At 34.4% G+C, this 17,676-nt stretch overlaps 1 long non-coding RNA gene across 1 annotated transcript in view; it reads right to left on the reverse strand.

Annotated features, from left to right (window-relative positions):
* Window positions 1–11,858, reverse strand: part of LOC117085821 — a 35,121-nt gene extending 23,263 nt beyond the window's left edge. Inside the window, exons 1-3 of the long non-coding RNA XR_004438085.1 lie at window positions 11,741–11,858; window positions 9,451–9,498; window positions 6,648–6,723 (exon numbers count right to left, since the gene is read on the reverse strand). This is a non-coding gene — a long non-coding RNA (uncharacterized LOC117085821). The remainder of the gene's footprint in view (window positions 1–6,647; window positions 6,724–9,450; window positions 9,499–11,740) is intronic.
* Window positions 11,859–17,676: the final 5,818 nt, after the last annotated feature.

Below are 17,676 nucleotides of genomic sequence, written 5' to 3' on the forward strand. Positions count from 1 at the left end.
GAACCAGCCTAATTTCAGTCAAATTTAGCTCAACACAGTTGCAGCTACCATACTTCCATGTTAGTCACAATAGACAGATAAAATAGACATCAAATCAGAAAGATCACAGGAGACAAACAAATACATTGTATAACAATAAAAGGTCCGATACAGAAATAAATATAAAAGTCACAAACATTTACACCATTATTATATGATGGCATCATTACATGAGGCAAAAATAATTTAACAGACCATCAAAATGTATAAAGCAAAACTGATAAATTAAGGGTAAAATACACAGGCCTACAATAACAGTTGGAAATTTCAGTATTTCACTCTCAATACTGAATAGAATAACTGAACAGATTATAAAGAAAGCAAATAGAGAATTTTAGACATAAAACAACAAAATCTAACACACACATATATGTAGAATGCTCTACCTAACAACAGCACACATATTTTTCTCAAGTGCATTGGACGTTCTCCAGGATAGATCTTATGTCGGGCCTTAAATTAAGTCTTGATAGATTTTTTAAAAAACAGATATCACACAAAGTACGCTCTCCAATCACAATGGATGAAATTAGAAATCTGTAACAGAAGTAAAACTGGAAAATTTATAAAACTGTGAAAATTAAACAGCATACCCTTTAACTACCAATTGAATAAAGAAGAAATAACAAGGAAAATAAGAGATGAAGGCAAATGAAAATACAAGAAACCGAAACTTATGGGACTCATCAAAAAAAGTGCTCAGGGAGAAATTTATAGCTATAAATGCTTACATTAAAAAAAAAAAAAACTAAAATCAACAAGCTAACTTTATAATTTAAGAAACTAGAAAAAGAACAACTTAAACCTAAAACAGAATGGAGATAAATATTAGAACAGATAAACAAAATAAGAGAAAAGAAAAACAATAGAGAAAATCAATGAAACAAAGCTGTTTCACTTTGTTTTGCTTTCGCAAAGACTGACAAAACTGTAAAACCTTATTTAGATAGAGTAAAGAAAAAAAAGATAGAAAAGACTCAAATTACTATAATAAAAAATGAAAACTGGTACACTACTACTGATTCTATAGAAATAAAAAAAGATCAGGCCGGGCGCGGTGGCTCAAGCCTGTAATCCCAGCACTTTGGGAGGCCAAGACGGGCGGATCACGAGGTCAGGAGTTCGAGACCATCCTGGCTAACACAGTGAAACCCCGTCACTACTAAAAAAATACAAAAAGCTAGCCGGGCGAGGTGGCTGGCGCCTGTAGTCCCAGCTACTCGGGAGGCTGAGGCAGGAGAATGGTGTAAACTCGGGAGGCGGAGCTTGCAGTGAGCTGAGATCCGGCCACTGCACTCCAGCCCGGGTGACAGAGCGAGACTCCGTCTCAAAAAAAAAAAAAAAAATCATTTTGGATTACTACAAACAACTATATACCAAGTTCAATAAGCAAGATTAATAGACAAATTCCAAGAAATACAAAAGCTATCGAAATTAATCACAATGAAATAGAAAATGTGAATAGGTCTATACCTGATAAAGAGATTTAGTCAGTAATTAAAAACCTCCCAACAAAGAAAAGCTCTAGACCTGATGGCTTTACAGGTGAATTCTACCACACACTTAAAGAATACCTAACAAATCCTTCTCAAACTTTTTCAAACACTTGAATAACAGGGAACACTTCCTAGTTTATTCTTTGAGGCCAACATTACCTTGATACCAAAGCTGGAAAAAGATACTACATGAAAACTACAGACCAATATTTTTTTTCATAAACATTGATATAAAAAAACTCAAAAAAATAATAATAAACCAAGTTCAGCAGCATATTAAAAAGATGATACAACATGACCAGGTGGGATTTTTTTCCTGGAATGCAAGGGTGATTCAACATATGAAAATCAATTATTTCCTTGATAATTAGTGATGCTGAGCATTGTTTTTCATGTTTATTGGCCATTTGTATGTCTTCTTTCGAGAATTGTCTGTTCATGTTCTTTGCCCACTTTTTGATGCAAAAAGAAGAAATGGCATTCAAATTGAAGAGGAAAAAAGCAAAATTATCTCTCTTCACAGATGATATAATCTTAATTATAGAAAATGCTAAAGGTTTTACACATAAAAAACAGACCTAATAAAAAAAGGTTCCACACATAAAAAACAGAGCTAATAAAAAAATTCAGCAAAATAGCAGAATTCAAAGTCAACACATAAAAATCAGTTGCATTTCTACACACTAATGATAAACAGTCTGAAAATAAAATTTAAAAACAATTTTATTTGTAATTGCATTAAGAAGAATAAAATATTTAGGAATTAATTTATGCAAGGAGGTAAAAGATCTATACAATGAAAACTAAATCTTTGCTGAAAGAAATAAAATAAGTGAATCAGAATATCTCTTCCTCACAGATTGAAAAAATTTATATTGTTAAGATATCACTATTACACAAAGCAATCTACAGATTCAATGCAATCCCTATCAAAATCCCATAATTTTTTGCAGACATAAAAAAAACCCACCCAAAAATGTCTACAGAATCTCAACAGACCCCAAATATTCAAAATAATATTGAACAATAAGAACAAACCTGGAGGACATATGCTTCTTGATTACAAAAGCTACTATAAATTTGTAGCAATTAACAGAGCGGTACTGGTATAAAGACAGAAATAAGACCAATATAATAGAAATAAACTCTTGCATATGAGCCCAAATTATATTTGATAATGATGTTAAGATTATTCAATGTGGAAAGTACTGTTGTTGTTGGTTTTTTTTTCCAGCAAATGGTACTGAAAAAGTTAGATACCCACATGCAAAAGAATAAAGTTGAAACCTTACCTAACACCATACACAGCTATTGACTCAAAATTAATGAAAGATCCCAATGTAAGACCTAAACCTATAAAACTCTTAAAAGAAAACATAGGACAAAAGTTCATGACATTGAATTTGTCAATGATGTCTTGGATAAGACACCAAAGACACAGGCAACAAAGTAAAAAATTAAAAATTGGACTTTATGAAAAGTAAAAGAAAAAAGTGCATAAAATGCAGTATGAACAAAATAAAAAAGCAACATAAGAAGAAAAGGAAATATTCACAATTCATATATTTGATGAAATTAATATCCATGTATAGAGGACCTCAAGCTCAACAACAAAAATAGAAACAATCTGATTCACAAAAGGGCAAAGGAGGGGCCGGGAGCTGCGGCTCGTGCCTGTAAACCCATAACTTTGGGAAGCCAAGGCGGGCGAATCACTTGAGGTCAGGAGTTCAAGACCAGCCTGGCCAACATGGTGAAACCCCGTCTCTACTAAAATAAGTAAGTAAATAAAAAAATAAATAAATACAAAAATTAGCCAGGTGTGGTGGTGCACAGTTGTAATCCCAGCTACTCAGGAGGCTGAGGCCGGAGAATAGCTTGAACCCAGGAGCCAGGGGTTGCAGTGAGCCGAGACTGCGTCACTGTGCTCTCCAGCCTGGGTGACAGAACGAGACTTTGTCTCAAAAAGAAAAAATAATAATAGTAATAAAAATGGGCAAAAGACTTGAATACACATTTCCAAAGAAGACACACATGTGGCAGCAGGCACCTGAAAAGATGCTCAATGAGCATCACTAATCATTAGGAAAATGCAACTCAAAACTACAAGATAGCACTTTACACTCATTAGGATGGCTACTATTTAAAACAAAAACAGAAACAAAATGTGCTGTAAAAGATGTGGAGGCATTGAAACATGTGTGCACTGTTGGTGGTGATATAAATAGTACATCCACTGTAAAAACAGTAGGGTGGTTCCTCAAAAAAAAACAAAGAGAATTATCATGTAATCCAGTAATTCCTCTTCCAGGCATGTATACAAAAGAAATAAAAGCAGGGTCTTCAAAACATATTTGTGTACCCACGTTCGTAGCAGCATTACTCACAATAGCTAAAAAATGGAAACAACCCAAGGTGTTGATGGTGAGGTGGAATAGATGAATAAAATGTGATATATACATATATTGGAATATTATTCAGCTTTAAGAAGGAACAGATTCTGATATACACTATGACATGGATGAATCATGAGGACATCATTCTGAGTGAAAAAGTCAGACATAAAAAGACAAACAGTGTATGATTACACTTCTATGAGTTATTTAGAATTATCAAAATCGTAGAGACAGAAAATAGATGGATTAATACCAAGAACTGGGGAGGAGAGGAGAATGGTGAGTTATTGTTAAATGAGTATAGAAATTCAGTTTTATTAGAGGAAAGGGTTATGGAGAAAAATGATGATATGGTTGCACACTATGAATGTGTTTAAAACCAGATAACTATATACTTAGAAATGCTTAAATAGTATATTTTATATTATGTGTATTTGCTCCAATAAAATATTGGGAAAATAACTTATGTGTATACTTTTAAAATATTGCCAAATATATATATATATATTTTTTCCCGAGACGGCGTCTCCCTCTGTCCCCTAGGCTGTCCCCTAGGCTGGAGTGCAGTGGCACAATCTCGGCTCACTGCAAGCTCCGCCTCCCGGGTTCACGCCATTTTCCTGCCTCAGACTTCCGAGTAGCTGGGACTACAGACGCCCGCCACCACGCCTGGTTAATTTTTTTGTATTTTTAGTAGAGATGGGGTTTCACCATGTTAGCCAGGATGGTCTTGATCTCCTGACCTCGTGATCCGCCCGCCTAGGCCTCCTAAAGTGCTGGGACTACAGGCGTGAGCCACCAAGCCCGGCCTTTGCCAAATATTTTTAAAGAAGTACCGTCAAATACTATCACAGTAACATGAGTGCCTGTGCACCTGTTTGTCTACAACCACAAGCTACTGTAGTATAATTGCAATCCTTTGTTCCCAGTATTCATACCTTCCATCAACAAAGAAAAATACACATACAGTGTAGGAGAACCAATGTATAATTAATCACTGCAGAAGTGAGAACATAATACTCCGGATTGATCTGGACAAGTGGTATATGTCATTTATTTTACAGTGCTTCATTCCTGATGTGAAGATTATGCAATCAAAATCAGTAATGCTGGTGAAGTACTTCTTTCCCATTTTACAAGATTCCATAAAGAAATATTTTTCTAAACTTTCCTGGCCTCTTATTCCTCTAACTCTTTCTTCTATGGTTAGCAAATTTAATAATTATGACTGGAAAGAGGAACTGGGCATCTGTTTCTCGGTCACTATTTCCTTTCTCTTGCAAGTTGATTATCTGCAGATTACACATATTTTAACTTTTTTCTCCATTATTTGATATTTAAGGGAAAGACAATGATGAGAGAAGGAATATCAATTTCTATGGCTGCCTATTTCTAGATAGATATTCCAGTTTAATTCTAGGGATTAAAATTGGAAAAATTATATATTTTTGCTCAGATACCTAAACTTCATTTTTATTTTTTTTTTAGTTGTGATATAATGAACACTATAGTAATTTTCAGCCTTCCTATTTGGCATTTTTTAAATTGATAACAAATATATTTTTAGTTGGAAGAATCAAATGTTATCAATGCTATGGAATATAACGTTGTAAACATTGTAAACTGTAAAATTAACAAACGAAACTCATATTATTCACTGCTAAACAGAAGTAAGCCTTAATTATAGGCATTCTACCTACTTTCAGAAAAAATTTAAATGTTACTGTTTGCATATGCATAGAAAATGTGAATGGATCCATGCGCATAACAGAAAGAAAAATCTTTCCTCTCTAAAAGGTTAAGTATACAGGATTTCATTACTTATACCATATAAAACAGACAAGTAAGAATGGTTACCTAACATATTTTATGAAGCTAACACAAATTTAACTTCCATAATGGTTTATGAAAATGTTGGGGCCAAAATTATAAAAAAAAATTTAGCTAGTGAAGATAAAATATCTTGAATATAACATTTGTTGAATAAAAGTGTAAATAATATAAAAATCATGAAAGTATAAATTGATAACAAAAATTCAAATATAGTTCAAAGCAGAAAATTCATCAGCAAAATTCAAAATGAAAATGCAGTAATGAGAAGACTGGGTTATGGCCTTAAAGGAGGGTAAGTTTTGATAAATAAATAAATATTTGCATGTATATACACATATGCAGCAAAATGCCCTTAATGGATAAACTTTCATTTACTTTTCCTTTAAGCCTAAGAACAAAATAAGAATGCTTGTAAAGTTGCTAATCATAGTACCATTACACTAAAAATACAAAACAGAAAGCACTCACCATTCAAAATTTATATAAAGAAGAGATTAATCATTTTTAAGAAATATGAAAGAAGATCTGAAAAACAGATAGACAACCCATGATCTTGGATAGGAAAATGTAATATAAAATATGTCAACTTCCTCAACTTAATATACACATAATAAATGAAAATTAATTTTTAATTTTGTGAGGATCTCAACAAGCTACCCCATGCATTAGTAACCTAAACAAGTAAACATTTATTGTGTTTTCTGAGAGTTTCTTACTTTCTAGTCTGAGCTTGACTGATTTTGGCAATTATCTGGGATGGCATTCATCAGCTAAAATATCTTGACTCTGCTATATGTACTCTCTTGTCATTTGTGATGCTAGAAAAGCCTTGTTTTCATGTTGAGAAAAGGAGAAAAAAACAGGCTGTAATGTGCAAGTCCACCTGATTCTGAGCCTCTGAATTGGCACATTATTATATCTGTTTCATTCTGGTGGCCAGAGCAAGTCACAAAGTAATCCTAGAGTCAAGAAATGGAAAAATCAGCTTCAGAATCTGAAATTAAGAAGGTGCAAAGTCATTCTACTATAGCTGTAGGTTCAACGAGGGATATAATGGGAGGGATATTATGAATGATTAATCGGCCATAAAGGGAATAATAAAAGTTTGTAAATAGTAAAATAAAATATGAACAAAAATAGCAAATGCAGGGGATTTATACTACCTGAGAGCAAAATAATCTACAATTCCATCATAGTAATACTTACAATTATTCTTACTAGCTCAAAAATATACAAATAGATGAATTTAAGCAAAATGGAGAATTCCAAAATAGATTATATATGTCATATATCATATATGCAATTGAGGTTTTATAAATGTAGCATTACATATTAACAAATTGTAAACTGTTTAGTGCATGTTCTTAGAAAACAGTATGACTTTAAGCAGAAAAATAAAACAAGGAAATATGTATTTTTAACAGAAACCATACACAAAGGTACATACCAGATGTTTTAAATAAGTCAGTTGAAAATACAAATACTAATTGACTTATCAGTCCAATGAGGGATGAGAAGGACGCCAGAATTACCTTTTGAGATAGGAATAGCACTGCATAGTCACAGGAGGATGGAAAAACACAAACAATAGCTAAAATGAGAAATAAGCAAAGAAACTACAAGATTAACAGAAAACCCCAAATATGCAAGAGAAAATGCCCAGAATTGTGGTCAGGGTGACATCTCCATGACTCTTCCAGAAAAATCAAAACAAGGAAGAAAGTCGTCAAGAATGGGGGTCCATGAAATCCACTGCTTTTTCAGAATAACTAATGATTATTCTACCCCCAAAGAAATACCCATAAGATAGGAATGCTTGGTGGTCACAGGGGAGGCTGGAAAATATTAAGCAGTAATTCCACAAAACAGTAAGAAAGGAGCTGTTAAAATTAGCTACAAGGACAAGGAAGAGACTGATTGACAAGACTCTAACAGAACAGGTGGGAGTTGAGTTGACTGAGACCAGCTGGGTCCATTATGGCCCTTGATATGACACATGTCCTACCCCAGATCTAATTACACACTAAATCAGAAACTCACCAGTGCCATGACAGATCCCAGCATGGCCATATTTTGTTTAAAAATGGTTGGCACTTCAAGTCTAATAAAACTTCACTTTTTTTTCCCCTAGAAAACCTCATGGTTACTCTACCCCCTTGTTAGAAGAGCCCATATAATTAGAAACCCAAACTCCATTGTGCACTACTCATACCTCCAAGTATGACCACACTCTGCTCTTGAGTGTGAGTGAGTTTTGTACTCAATGTGTACTTTTGCTTTGCAATAAAAGCTTTTGTCTTTTGCTTCATTCTGACTCATCCCTGAATTCCTTCTCTGGATACTGGCTGGGAGTGGTGTCTTACTGGCATCTGGAGACCCTCTTGAGCCCTCCAGCAACATTTTGATCAAATGTTTATCTGCTTTGTGAATTCATTATTGTTCAGATAACCTGTATGGTTTGTTCTTGCTTTAAACTCGAATCTGTGTCTATTAACATTTTATTCTCAGTCATTATCATCGTCTCACTTTTGTCATCGTTGGCTATCTGGAAGTACACTTTGTAAGTTTTCCTTGTAAGTATTAGTAAAGACATTTTACAACAAAGTTAAAAAGCAGGCTACATGTCACTCCATATTTTGAATGCTTAATAATATATCAGTATCATTTATCTGACATATTTCCATTGAAAATGTGACTATTAAACAGTGATTAAAATCCAACAAACTATCCTTATGACATTTATTTGAATCTTCAGTTTAATAATGATGTTAAGTAAAACGTTTTATTGTTAACCATAAATCCGTACGGAACTGCAGCAACCTGTATTCTTGCCTCCTCAGAAGAAAGAATTCGACTGAGGGGCATAAGGCAGAAAGAGGGACCAAGGCAAGTTTTAGAGAAGGAGTGAAAGTTTATTAAAATGTTTTAGGGCAGGAATGAAAGGAATAATGCATGCTTGAAAGAGAGCCAAGCAGGTGACTTGAGAGATCAAGTACGCAGTTTGACCTTTTGACTTGGGCTTTTATATACTGGCATGCTTCTGGGGTCTTGACTTACTCCTCTGATTCTTTATTTGGGGTGGGCCGTCTGCATGCGCAGTGGCCTGCCAGCACCTGGAAGGGGCTGTATGCATAGTTTGTTTACCGAAATTGTGCACATGCTCACTTGAGGAGTTCCCTTACCACTCAGGTGATTCTAGAGGAAGGTCATATACCAGTTAAATTCCACCATTTTGCCTCTTAGTGCACATGCTTGAGCTCTCTCACCAAGCTCCTGTGGTCTTATTGGGAAGCTGCTAATCACCACTATTAATTTTTTTTTAATCTTTTGAAAGACTGCCTTTCCCTGGCACTGATTGTGACAAATTCTTATTTTAGAGAGACAATTTAATAACTGCCTAACCATCACCTGATGGTCACCTGACATTCCTGGTGGGTAGGCTCTCTCCTGCCTTGTTATGTCTGCCTGAATACCTACTGTAACATTATTACTGGTAAGTAATATTTAAAAATATATAGATGCAAAAAACTTTCATCTCCAGTATTCTATTCCATTATATATTCATGTGAGAGTGTAGAAGTGTTTACATAAGAATATTTTGTAATAATACTTTATTAGTAGAAACTCTATAAATAATGTGCCCAAGCTAAGTATATTAATATAGAAAACATCTCCCATATACTCACACATATATTTATGAAGAAATATGATGAGTCCAAAATAAACTGGTATGTCTGTATTAACAGATAAGAAAATACGTTCAAATATGTTCAAGTGTAATAAGACAATACGTAAGTTACAATGATGTAAGTATAGTGTGTAGTTACTTGTAGTAAATGATATAACAATAGTTCTATTGGGTAAATGGAAAATACAGGAAGTAGCTTTCACGTTTTTTGTTTTGTTTTGTTTTGTTTTTTTACTTCATCAACTTTATTCACTGACAGATCTGAAAGCCAAATGTAAAATCGAGTTGTTGGTGGAGTTGCATTCCCTGTGCAGTCTTTCAGGGAAAACCTGTTCCTTGTTTTTGCAGCTCCTGGTGGTTGTGAACATTCCTTGTCTGTGACTGAAACTATTTCTCTGTTCTGTCTTCACACCATCTTCTCTAGGGTGTCCTCTGTATCTTTTATAAGGACACTATAAAAATGTCTATAGCAATGACTGCTATGGAAGTTACATAAAAACAGGCTTGTGTTTTTTAATTGCATAAATAACCAAAAATGGTTATCTTTATTTAATTTTTAAAATTTTTAAAATTTAAATTATTTTTTAAAATTAGGACATGGTTATTTTAATTTTAAATCATTAGTCGTATGAGATATGTAATTAGTTGATATTTAATGAGAAGTGTTAAAATTCTTGAAGGTACAAACATTTATTTTGGAAACGGGATAGGATTTTATAATATTCAAATAACACACATGACTCAACTCGTCAGCACCCATCAATTCGTCATTTATATTAACCAAGTGTTTTTAAATAAATTAAATAATATAGAATATTAGGTTACCCTAAGAATAGTGCTGCAATCCAGCATATAAAAGCACATATATAATTAATTTTAAAAGAAAGTTACTTTAAAATAATTTATTAAAAGGCCAGACACGGTGGCTCAAGCCTGTAATCCCGGCACTTTGGGAGGCCGAGAAGGGTGGATCACGAGGTCAGGAGATGGAGACCATCCTGGCTAACACGGTGAAACCCCATCTCTACTAAAAAATACAAAAAACTAGCCGGGCGAGGTGGCGGGCGCCTGTAGTCCCAGCTACTTGGGAGGCTGAGGCAGGAGAATGGCATAAACCCGGGAGCGGAGCCTGCAGTAAACTGAAATCCGGCCACTGCACTCCAGCCTCGGCGACAGAGTGAGACTCTGTCTCAAAAAAATAAATAAATAAAAAATAAAAAATAAATAAAATAATTTATTAAGAACCACATTAATGAATTCTTTTAAAAAGAGCTTTATTTTAATCCTTTATGACATCCTGAATAATTTTTAAAGTATTAATGATGTTAAGATTTTTAACATGCTGTTAATATTTTCAGTGTCATATAATAATTACTTAATTTTTATTGTGATCATGTTATATATTAAGTTAATAACTTCAGGTTATAATTTAAATAACAATTTTCATTTATATACAATATTGGGCATAATCACCTAATTATGATCTATCATACACTACAGTAAAGTATAAATATTTCCTTTAGTTGCAATTATTTCATTTTAGCTATCTCATTAAAATGCTATATCCTATAAATGATCTTTTACTTAAAGGTTAAATTACATTTCACTGGATATGCTATTAGTGTAATGAATTCCCAGGCAAACATGGCACTTTGTTAGGATAATAAAATGTACTTATGGTTATGAATGAAATCCTCTCTTTTATAAAATACTCTACATGAAAACTTATTCTCTTTTCTTTTCTGGTAAACACATTTTAGTAATGAAATATAGATGCATACATATGTGTCTATAACATATACGTAGAGCTTGCGCAGGGAAACTCCCATTTTTAAAAACATCAGATCACCAGAAAAGCTGGGGAAAGACCCACCCCCATGATTCAATTAGCTACCACTGGGTCCCTCCCACATACATGGGAATGGTGGGATTTACAAGGTGAGATTTGGGTGGGAACACAAAGCCAAACCATATCATTCTGCCCTGACCCCATCCATTCTCATGTCTTCACATATCAAAACAAATCATGCCTTCCCAGCGGTCCCCCAAAGTCTTAACTCATTTCAGCATTAACTTAAAGTCTAAAGTCCAACGTCTCATCTGAGATAAGGCAAGTCCCTTTTGCCTATAAGTCTGTAAAATTAAAAATCAAAAGCCAGTTAATTATTTCCTAGATACAATGGGGGTACAGGCATTAGGTAAATACAGCCATTCCAAGTGAGAGAAATTTGCCAAAACAAGGGGCTACAAGGCCCACGCAAGTCCAAAATCCAGTGGGACAGTCAAACATTAAAGATCCAACACGATGTCCTTTGACTCCATGTCTCACATCCAGGTCACGCGGATGCAAGAGGTGCATTCCTACGGTCTTGGGCAACTCCACCCCTATGGCTTTACAAGGTACAGCCTCCCTTGTGGCTGCTTTCATGGGCTGACATTGAGTGTCTGTAGTTTTTCCAGGTACACAGTGCAAGTAACCAGTGGATCTACAATTCTGGGGTCTGGAGGATGGTGGCCCTCTTCTCACAGCTCCAATAGGCGGTGCCCCGTTAGGAACTCTGTGTGGGGGCTCCGACCCCAAATTTCTCTTCTGCATTGCCCTAGCAGAGGTTCTTCATGAGGGTTCTGCCTCTACAGCAAACTTCTGCCTGAGCATCTGGGCATGTGCATACATCGTATGAAATCTACTCAGAGGTTCCCAAACCTCAATTCTTGGCTTCTTTGCACCCACTGGCTCCGCATCATGTGGAAGCTGCCAAGGCTTGGGGCTTTCACCCTCTGAAGGAACAGCCTGAGCTGTACCTTGATCTCTTTTAATCATGGCAGGAGTGGCTGGGACTCAGGGCATCAAGTACCTAGCCTGCTCACAGCACAGGGACCCTGGGCCTGGCCCACAAAAATAATTTTATCTTCTAAAATTCTGGACCTGTGATGGGGGAGGCTGCTGCAAAATTCTCTGACATGCCCTGGAGATATTTTCCCCATTGTCTTGGTGATTAACATTTGGCTCCTTGTTACATATGAAAATTTCTGCTGCCAGCTTGATATTCTCCTTAGAAAATGAGATTTTCTTTTCCATTGTATTGTCAGGCTGAACATTTTTCAAGCTTATATGCTGTTTCCCTTTTAAAACGGAATGCTGCCTTTAACAGCACCCAAGTTACCTCTTGAATGCTTTGCTGCTTAGAAATTTCTTCTGCCAGATACCCTAAATCATCTCTCTCAAGTTCAAACTTCCACAAATCTCTAGGCAAGGGGCCAAATGACACCAGTCTCTTTGATAAAACATAACAAGAGTCACCTTTGCTCCAGTTCCCAACAAGTTCCTCATGTCCATCTGAGAGCACCTCAGGCTGGATTTTATTGTCCATATGACTATTAGCATTGTGGGCAAAGCCATTCAACAAGTCTCTAAGAAGTTCCAAACTTCCCCAATTTTCCTGTCTTTTTCTGAGCCCTCCAAACTGTTCTAACCCCTGACTGTTACCCAGTTCCAAAGTCACTTCCACATTTTCAGGCATCTTTCAGCAGTGCCCTACTCCACTGGTACCAATTTAATGTATTTGTCTGTTTTCACATTTCTGATAAAGACATACCTGATACTGTACAATTTATACAGGAAAAAGGGTTTAATGGACTTACAGTTGCACATGGCTGGGGAGGCCTCACAATCATAGCAGAAGGCAAGGAGGAGCAAGTCATGTCTTATGTGGATGGCATCAGGCAAAGAGTTTGTGCAGGAAAACTCCCATTTTTAAAGTCATCACACCTCGTGAGACTTATTCAGTCTCACTATCATGAGAACAACACAGGAATGACCATCCCCCATGATTCAGTTACCTCCCATCAAGTCTCTCCCACAATATATGGGAACTATAGAAGCCACAGTACTCTCTGGCAATACTGGGCAGCAACTACGAAATGCAGCTGCTTATCAGCCAAGAGATCACGAGGGTAAATGACTGACACTCTACTGTGTAGTGTGTTCCCAGAAGTGTTTGTACAATGGTAAGCTAATGCAAGTGTTGTTAGCATGTTTAAGGTAGACTAGACTAAGCAATGATGTTCAGTAGATCAGGCTTCTCAAATGCATTTTCAACGTATAATGGGGTTTTGCGGAGAGAACTTCACTGTAAGTTGAGTAGCATCTGTATTTTAATTACTCTAAGTATTTTTCTCATATTCTCAAGTAACCAAACTTTTTTTTAATAGATAGCTATGAGTTTAGCAAGCAGAAAAAAAAAAATTGAAAAACACTGTAAACTAACATCAATGATGACATCTATTTACACAGATAATGAATGAACCAAAATTTTTTGGATTTTTTCCAAAATGTAATAATGCAGGTTCTATGATATTTACCAGGAAACTAACAAGCACTGGGACTGTCAGAGGATGTCAGAACTGAACCCTCAATTTCTTGACTATTTTTAACCTCACTCTAAATTTTGAAATTTGTCATTTCTTGGAGCTGTTTCACTTCATAAATTAGAAAATCTAACATTAACATTCACAGGTCTTAATTCTTTGACTTCTAATTACTTATTTTTGTTATACTCAGCAGAAAATCTCTGTTAACAATATCTCTCCTGTGATGAATAGTTCTGCTTATTCCTTTTTATCCAGCAATATATCAGACTGCTCATTTTTATTTCAACTAATGTATTGTCATTATTTTCAACCCTTTTATTTCAATTTACTTATTTTCCAGCAGGGCAATATCCCAAAACTGGCTTAATATATTTGTTACCTAAATTATTCAACAAATGCAGTGGAAAGTCACGAGATCTTGATTAACACAGTCACAGATTTACATTTTCTATCTAGAAGCTCTCCATGCTTTCAGACAGTTCACCATTTTAAGTTTTCCTTTGACCCTCCCCAGCAGTTTGTTCAAATTTTCTCAGTTCCACTCATCCCTCCTGTTCTATCACATCACCAAAAATTATTTTGTTTTATATTGTTAAGATAACAGAAACCAATAGATGAAAAATATTCTAATTTCTTATATCAAAAGAGCAAAATACTGGTATTCAGCATCATCCTTGTAGAGGGGTTCATGCAATATTATTCAATCTTTCTATTATAGTGGAACAAAACATCCATTTACCAATGTAATTGTGTTAGGTATTGTGAGAAACAAAGTCACCCATCCAAACCTAAAGAATGGACTCATAGACCCGGAGAACAGCAAAAGTGAGATTTTTAATGACAGTCTTACAAGATTGGATGTTTGATAGGCAGGTACACCTAGTACAGTTTTAACAAGCGATTTGTTCCCCAATGCTCAGGTCCTGCCCTGCATTCCTTATAGGCTGAGTACTATGAGGTTACAGCCTTCCTGGACGTTGCCTATTGATTGTTAAGTAGGGGCTTTAGATGTTTCTTTTTTAGGATTGCCTTGCTGCATTTTGTTGCAGCTCACAATGGATTACAATCCTAGTTAGTTTAGGAGCTCTTCAAGTATTTGATTTATGATCTAAACAGCTGGGCAGGCTGATAAGAATAGACAAAATGAGCTATTTTGGAGGCTAGCAAACTTTCATTTTAGACTTAACTTTGGTTCGAGTGAGGGAAACTAAGGGGGAGGGTCGGGGCGGGGTGGCAGCGACAAGCAGGCATTTGCTATCTTTGCTATCCAAGCAGGGGACTAGCATATCTCTTTCTTCTATAGTTTGCTGACCTAAGCCAATTTAAGGAATTTTATCTCGGAAATGGACCAGTGTATACATTATTTCCTTCAGTATGATACTGGTTTTGAAGAGGGAAGATTTTACATAATAGGGAGGATAACATGCTTTTTAGTTCATAGCAATCCCTATGCTATGTGCTGGAGAGAGGTTTGGAAAAGTTATATGTGATCTCTGTCGTGATAAAATTTACAATCTAATTGGGAAGACAGAATTGAAAGAAGACCAATGTAAAGTTCAAAAGCCATTAGCTTTGATGTACACACTTAAGTACTTTGTGGAAGGTATATTTACTAACTGAAAATTGATGTTTCATGCTTTTTTATTATTTAACAAAATCTCCTTGTTTGAGCTCTTGCTTACAAAGATAGTTCTTGCTGGAATCATGCTGTTACTGCCAGGAAAACATATGTAAGTTATGACAACATAAGTTGTTCTATTTTGCATGTCAGTTTTATTTATCACAGCAGATTTTATAAATAGTCAATTTGGTTTAATATCAATTTTGTGAATGTGTGTCTGCATTCCAATGTCAATCTACTCTGAAAATCCAACTCGGAAAAGAATAATTCATTTTAAACATCGGAATATACAATATAGTACAAGGAGTGGACCTAAGGAGACAGCTAAAGAAAGGACAATTTGATAGATGCCAATGATGTAGTTCAGTCAGGAATTGGGCAAGTCAGAAGCCTTAGAAGTATCAATCAAGGATGTTGTAGAAGAAGTTCATGTAGTATAATTCAGCATTTATTGAGGATGGGAAATGTTAGTGACACTTGAACTAGATAACATCTGGAATATATTCAAATACCATCACCTATTCTTTAAATCAGACTTCAATTTATATTCCTGAATATCTATAATTTTACAATATCATAAATAATCCTCAGAATCATTGTACATTTTTATATCCCCCTTTATATAAGATAATGGATTTTTTCTCTGCTTTATGACTTCTGAGCTTTTATTATAAACATTGTATATATTAAGTCCAAATAATAACTAAGCATTATTTTCCTAAATATGTTTGAAATTTTAAGGTTTTTTTATTTGCAGAAAAATAACTTGGTTACTAGTTTAAAGTTTACAACAAAGACTACAAGATTTACATGTGTTTCGGTGTTTAATTTTAGTTAATCTCTATCACTAAACATGGATAAAAATTCACTCTTTCCGGAGGCCCAGACACACACGACCCTCATTAACTGAAATATATGTATGAGTTCATACATCCCAAATGTTGGTGGTGTGAAACAGAAAGTTCTGACACCTCTATTTGATCACGATAGCTAATAATGAGTGAGACATATATTATTCCTATGTTGTATTTTGGGTTGATCTTTAATAATAATATTGGCCCATAAGCTTCTATGTTTTCCTTCATTATATAAATTTAAAATCACTAGTATAATGTTTTCATGAACCAAGTGTGTCTCTATGCCCTGTCTGAATTTAAATAACTGGAATCATCTGTTATAGAAAAGTTCATTGAGCTGTACTGGGATTTTCTATGGTTTGGTTTCTGGAGGGGGTACATTTACTTAAAAGCTTATAGATTATCTTATAAAAAATAACATGTTTAATTTTTCTGCTATATATTTTTGAAATTTTTACTTTAAGACCATCATTTCACTTACTTTTTCTAAAGGTATGTGCACAGAAACAAGAGAAGTGTTAACTTACCACTATTTTATTAATAATATAATCATTTTTTATTCTCATTTAAGATTCTGTACCATTATATACCCTAATATTTTTTGTTTATGTTAGTACTAGTTTCCTATTTATTATAACTAGATAATTCTGGAAAATCCCATGTTTTATCATAATGTTTACTTTTAAGTTTTATTCTAATTATCTTATTTGTTATTTAAATTTATTATTTTGTTTCATTACTCTGCATGGGTTAGAAATATATACACATTCTCAAATGTTTCAATATTTATTGAACTGCAAAATATCCTAAAAGAAAAACTGTGTCTCTTTTATATTCTGGAATCTAAAGACTATCAATGATTTTTCATTATTAAATTTTCATATTGAGCAAAATTGCTCTGTGAACCCGTTTCTAATGTAGAATAAACTATGGCTTAATAGATAATATTGGTTACTATTGTGCTGTTATTTCATTTCCTGTGTCTGATTTTTATCCAATAATCCATTTTAGTCATTTATCTCCTGTGGGCAGGTTTCATTTCTAAATTATATATATATATATATATATAATATATATATATATACTTTTTTTTTTTCTGGTGTTTGAGCAACAACAGTTTTCAGTCCTGCCATTAACTCTAAATTATTGTATTTAGTATTTTTAACAGAAAATGGTAATAAATGTAAGTATTTATAAAGTCATAGTACTAGAAATAATTTTGATCTATATTTTATTAATCAGTGTTTTCCTATGATAAAACTTCTTTCTTTAGAATTATGCAACCTGGGTAACATTTTCTTAAGATGAAAGCTTAATATTGAATCTTTTAGGAGAACTATATTAATCCAACTCAAGTACTGTCCCTAAAAAATTT

Source organism: Trachypithecus francoisi, unplaced genomic scaffold, assembly GCF_009764315.1.
Source record: "Trachypithecus francoisi isolate TF-2019V2 unplaced genomic scaffold, Tfra_2.0 Lachesis_group1, whole genome shotgun sequence".
Lineage (NCBI taxonomy): Eukaryota > Metazoa > Chordata > Mammalia > Primates > Cercopithecidae > Trachypithecus > Trachypithecus francoisi.